Source organism: Ambystoma mexicanum, chromosome 4q, assembly GCF_040938575.1.
Source record: "Ambystoma mexicanum isolate Mex_15411 chromosome 4q, UKY_AmexF1_1, whole genome shotgun sequence".
NCBI lineage: Eukaryota > Metazoa > Chordata > Amphibia > Caudata > Ambystomatidae > Ambystoma > Ambystoma mexicanum.
In genome coordinates this window covers 1,119,767,349-1,119,774,163 of record NC_090928.1, presented here as the reverse complement: position 1 = coordinate 1,119,774,163, position 6,815 = coordinate 1,119,767,349, and positions in this window count along the sequence as shown.

The window sequence follows — 6,815 nt, the reverse complement described above, 5'->3', positions numbered from 1 at the left end:
TTGGGAGCAGAATTCTATAAAGAATTTGCAGATGAGTTTGCCCTCCGCCTGATGCTGTTCTGAGGCCCAGGATGCAGGGATTCTACCGGAATTGATGCGTGAAGCCATAATTATCTTACTACTTAAACTGGGCAAAACTCCAAATTAATGTGGGTCATACAGGCCACTGTCATTGGTAAACATTGACGCCAAAATATTTGTAAAAATTCTGGCTTCACGGCTGAACCGACTGATGCCACATATGGTACATGAAGATCAGGCCGGTCAACAGGATTAAATCTACGTCAGATGTATATTATTATCTCACAGGTACCTCAAAATAGTCATTGGGTAGCGGTCTCACTAGATATGCAGAAAGCATTCAACACAGTGTCAAGGCCCTTCCAATTCAGGACATTGAAGTACGGATTTGGTCCCAATTTATAAAATGGATGAGTGTTGTATTTGCCACCATATGCTAGAGTATACACCAATGGCATACTCTCCTCCACGCTATTGCTGGAGGGAGGCACTTAATATTGGTGCTCGCGGCCACCAGTTGTTTGCCTCAATTATAGAACCACTACCACACCTTATGCGTGCCGGCTTCAGCAACGCTGGCATTCATATAAACTGCCAGTCTGAACTTATAACGCTAAATGCCGATGATATAATGCTATATGTAACAGATCCAAATTGCTATTTGCAGAGAATACTAAAAACGGTGCGAGAGTTCGGAAGATATTCAGGCCTGCACCTAAGTCTGAAATGTATTCATTAACAGGAAATACCAGAGAACCCTGGAATACCTTTGGCTTACACCTGTCACCCCTGAGCATTAGATACCTAGGGATTGAAATAGCACGTACCCCTGCCCTGATTAGAACCCTCAACTACAATACCCTAGTGACGAAAATAGCTACACAATTGGAAAGGTGGAATCACCTGCCCATATCGCGGGCGGGTTGCGCTATTAAAAATGACCAGTTTACCTACATTTCTGTACATCTTCAGCAATATATCATTGTGGCCAGGTAGATCGTTTCTAATGAAATAGCCATACTATGCTCCTCCTTTGTGTGTAACATATAGGTTTGAGCAAAATGGCAACATCTCACTCCACCATATGAAGCTGGTGGTCTTTCAGCTACGGAGTTTGAACTATATTACTTGACAGCACAAGAACACTTTGCAACACACTGGTTGGAACAAGACCCAGTGCCACCGCACTTGAGAATGGAGAGTGCACCCCCTTGCCCAATGGTACACTTGATTGCAGGCAATGGGCATCAAAGAACACACCCGCTTGACCTGGTGAGTGCTACGCATGAGGCATGGACAAAGCCAACCAATCACCCCAAGAATATGGTACTGTATAACAAAGCAATGCCTATTTGGGGCCCGACAGCCTTGAACCCCTCACGAGACAAGTTATTAGCAACACATTGGTGTGAGGCAGGTATTAGGATTCTGGGTGATGTTTCAAAAAAGTAACTATTACATGGGATATGATCAAGAATGTCAAACGCTGGATGATATAATAGGTCATTTCCTAACATGGACACCAACAGATTGTGTACTGGGGTATACCAAAAAATGAAACCCGATGCAGCGTAAATTTGTCAACCTGGGACTTGGACTAGCTAAAATAGCTATTCTCATGCGCTGATCATAGAAAGAGGCGCTTTCATTGGAAAACTGGGCCAGTGATATGCAGAAAATATACAAAAGCCTTCGGGCACCCTCATGTCGTCCTAGAGATATATGGGCAGAATTCTGGTGGTTTCTTGCTTGCAAGAGCGAGGGAGATAGTTATGAGTGAGTGATCCAATGTACAGCTTGCTAAAGTGTAAAATGTCAAATTCATTTAACAACTAGCGGTGCTCAATACTGTTAAGATGTACTGTAACCATGTGCAATAAATAAAATGTTTAAAAAAACCTTTCTTTCAGGTCCCTCCCGATCCAGCCACAAGTAACATTTATGGCAGTTAATCCTGATATTTTCTCTGTGAAACCTGGAAGGGTTAGTGCATAAAACCCAGACTCTACCCGGGAGAGTTATTTGGTTAAAGCCATACCGACTACCAGATGCCAGGAAAGATTTTCAGGGAAGAGCTGAAAAAATACTGGACCTCAATTATTGAGAGGTCTTGCATTTTATGGTACTCTACGATCATGTCGAAACCCAACAACTGTAATTTCTACATTGCATTCCAAAGGTTGAATGAGATATTGAAATTCGATGCATAAACCATGCCCCACTTGGTTGTGCTTGTAGAGATGTTGGGAGATGCAAAAGTCATCTTTACTTGTCAGGTTCTACGTATCCGAACCTTCAAACCAACTACGGAAGCTGCATGTACATGACCCTCCCACGTTGGTTGACAGAAAATGCCTACGTTGAATTAACAGGCCCCCTCTAGGCAACCAATAGTGGAGCGTGGGGGAAGGGTTTAGGAAGAGGTTGTGTATAGGTGGGGGATGTGAGGGTAACCGGAAAGAGGATTAGGAACATGAAATGGATGAGTATGGGGTAGCACATGGTAAAGCCCCATCTCGGACACATTTATTTACTTGTTTCCAGAACTTCTAAGCCTGCCATTGTACTCTTGTTGTGGCTCATATAGCTCCGACTCTTAATCTTGCAACCTTCACATAACACAGACTAGGACTCGTAACCAACTTCCTGCAACACATGTCACTGCCACATAATCCTGTAACCCAACTCCTGCTAGCACAATATTCCCAACATCTGGTCATGAATCTTATAACCTCAACACATCCATACAACGTGTCCTGGATCTCCGCATAAGACACTGTTCACAATATCATGTCATTAGTTATATACATTCACAATATCCCCATGCACCCATGTCATAATTTTGCCCAGTTCATAAAAAATGCATAATATTGAATTAGGCATGACAGTGTGCCAGACATTGTCCATACCATTCTTGAAGGCCTTCTCTGCAAGGAAAAAAACAAACCAAAGCTATAAAGATTGGCCTCTTAAACATAAATTAGATAATTCACTTGAATTGCCCAAAACAAACGGAGGCCCCTGACCACGCATGCAAGTTCAGGGGCATGGACGAGATGTGCAGGACTGACTGGAACACTTGGCTGAGGCGCTTCTCTTCTACGCAGTGAGCCTCCAGTCACCAAGCCCGTTTCCCAATCAAGAAATTCACTGCAGCTACCCAGTGAAGTGGAATGGGTGTCACTGCTGCAGCCCAAGCGGAACCCCTGCTGCACTCCCAGGCTTTCTCCTACCGACACCCAAGAACGCTGAACCAGCATTCACCAGACAGCTCCTCCTGGCGGCGTGTGTGCTGCAGGGGTTAATCACAAGCACTGACTGGAGCACGCCTCCCACTTATAAGGACATGCCACAAGTGACCTCTGGGACGTGTAGTGCCGCGCGGGAGCATCCACCTCCTCCTACTCCCTTTAACTCTGGCGCAAACTACTCCCACCTTTTTTATGACAACACTGGACCTCTCAAAGGGGTATTCGCATTCTCGTCCATGAGACCTGCCACGAGTAAAACAGCTTTCTCCACATCACAGGGGCTTTTTCAGTTCACAGTCCTACCTTCCGAGGGCTAAATGATGGAATTCTGGATCCCCATGAGACCTTTGCTGGAATCACCTTACATATTTTACACCTCAGTGGACAGATATCTGTCCCTTGGAATGGTAGATAAATGCGACGTCTCTGGTTTAAAGTTCACCTTTAGTTCTGCCCCTTTTTTGGCTCACTCTGTGGCTCTTCGTTTCATCAGGACTGGAGACATGGCCTTTTCACTGACAACTCAACCGACATTGTGATTTTCACCATCGAAGATGGTGTCAAACACATTATTTGCAACGGTGAACATGTCACCAGACTAACTTTCCAGACTGAACATTTGACGTGGAAGATCAGATGAGGGACCGCTGGGAGTATCAGAATATACCACAGATCTTGTCCCAGAAGGATGAAAACTCCCTCCTAGGTTTTATGTGTGGATGAGTAGATTTTGGCAGTCCTGTGTCCAGAAACCCTATGCAGAGGCTGGTCTTTTCTCCAAGTCTAATGTCATCCCTATCCTTAAATGACTGCATGCACATTTTTGACAAATGTGACAATGGTGACGGAATCTTAGAGACCATTGTCACAAAGCACAGACATTATTTTTACAACCCCCACTCCCGCCAAGCAGGCCTGCGTGAGGGTCATCTGTCAAAAAGGTTGCGCATAGTGATAGGAGGGCCACCTGATTCGAGGGGAAAATTAGCTTTAAAAAAAAGTCAGAAATGCATTTAGAGATTCAGAGCTCACTGCGCCAGGGCTAGAAATAGAGGTTGGATAAAGCAGGAGCTAAATGTAGCTCCTGCGTATGAAGTCTTAACCAGTGACCAGGAGCTACCATTGAGGAACTAGTTAGTACATAGCATTCCGCAACTCTAACTTCCACATGAGATGGAACCAGATAATGTTGTCCATTATTTATGGATCCTTGTGATTTAAATGTCATAAAGATGTGCCTTAATGTTTTCTTATAGATTGCGCTAAACACAGTTACATTCACATATGTGTGTTTGGACGTCATCAGTTGGGCTGGGGAGCCAAAAGTGGCCCCTGGTAGCTGTTTGTGTCAAGCTAACCAGGCTCTTCTAGGCTGCAGACAGGAGCTAAATAGCTCTTAGCGCCCCTACATTGTGAACCCTGCTGAGAAGTAGAGGAGTAGAAAAATGAACTGAAGGTTCAAATGGCACTACACTGCACGATGCGATGTTAGTGGAGGCTGGCATTCTTAAAGTGACAGCTGCATTTTTTCACCTTAGCACTGCTGCTACACATGTTCTCATCCATTTTGTACAATGCAGTAAAGTTTACTTTAAGGTAAAAATCAGTCTAAATGCAGGTTTTTGAATTTATTCTCATTGTAAAAAAAATTGCTAATTCAAAATATAGATAACGATAGTTGGTTCAGTTTTTTACTTACGTTACACATACAAGTAAACCGATATGTATATATGTGTAATTTATCACACACCTGCTATTTAAGAGAAATTTGATCCAAGACAATACACACAGCTATTCAACAGTTTATGAATATTAAAGAAGCCCAGGATGGACAATGTATTTTCTCTCAACACAGTCCCTTCAGCCTCTTGCTCTCAAACCTCCTTTTCCCCCCTCTGGCATGTCCTTATGTGGAAACATTAAAGAAACCACTTTAATGCCTTAATAGTCCCTTGTATGCATATATATTTCAAAGTCTCTTGTTCCGAAATCTTTTAAATGGACACAAGAAAAAAATCAAATCCATCTCAGGAAAAATAAGGTACTCACTACAGGGAGTCTTGTGCTCAAAGACAATAATCCCATTTGCACCATCTTCTTGGATTTTGTCTGTGAAGGGGACAGGACAGTAGCAATCTGCAGATCAACATTTATGTTCGAGTAGAAGAGTCACTCTGGTAAGTAAACCCTACTTCTTTCTTTGTCCAGCCTCCTTTTTTTCATGAAAGGAGAGATGGGAGCAATATTGATATTTGCCTAGGAATATACATTTTGGCCAAACTGTGCATTAGCCTTTGCAAAATGCATGCGGGTGTAGCATGTAGCTGCCTTGCTCTACCTGTGAAATGCCAAAGAAAAAGTTACTCACGCCTGGTAACGTTCCTTCAACTGGATGTTCTTCCCATTTTCTGACACTTGTTGTCCAGCTTGAGCTGGTTCAGAATTTTTTTTCCGGCAGAGGCGATTTGCCTTGATGGCGTCCACTCGATGTCCCTCGAATGCCTCCATCGAGGATGAGGTCATCAAAGGCATATATAGCAGGGGCAGCGCCCATTGGCTTCAGTTATGTTTTTCCCCTTTAACAGCAGAAATACCACCAAACACGGGAGTGACCGTACTCAGCCTTGATGGAACGGAAGCTGTAATAGCACGGGAAATTCTACTGAGGGGTAGGATCGGAGGGCAACGAGGTATATGTGGGAAGGACATCCAGTCGAAAGAACGTAAGTAACTTGTTCTTCAAATGGATTGTGTCCTCCCACGTATTCCTCATCTTTTGATACTCCCACAGAAATATTAAAATTGAAGGAGGGAGTAGAATTTGATTTTATATATTTTCATGGACCGAGTGCAGGACTGCCTTACCAAAAGGGACCATCCTGACAGAGGGAAGATGCCAGGCAATAATGCTTTGTGAATGTGTGGATAGACCATTCCAGAATATTGTCCACACAGGCGCAGCACAGAAGATCCTGTGAGACCCTGGTTGGAACCTGAAGTAGGTCAGACATCTTTCCTGAGAACTGGGACCATTGCGTTCTTAGAGCCCACTGAAGGGATCTCATTCTCAGGGGAGCCTCGGGCACCAGAAAAAAGCCGGATGCCATGAGGCCGAGCAACCTCAAAAAAACCCAAAGGCCGGTAGATTGTGGGCATTCTGAAACTTGGTAACCATCTGAAGCATGTCTTGAGCCCTCATCTCGGGTGGCGAGCTCTTTCCCAAGGAAGTATCCAGTACAGCTCCGATGAACTGGAGTTTTTGAGGTGGTGTCATATGGGACTTCTTGTAATTGAGGGAGAAGCCCAGTCTGTGGTGAGTGATTGGTGACATTGAGATGATCCTGGGCTTGCTCGCGAGAACGTGTCCTGATCAGCCAATCACCATCAGTTTGGTGAAAACACTTGGGCGGAGCTTAGCCCTAATGGAGGAACTCGAAATTGATAATGAGTGCTGCCAACTGTGAACCTCAGGTATTTATTGTGCTTGAGATGGATTGGCACATGAAAATAAGCATCCTGAAGGTCCAATGATACCAACCAATC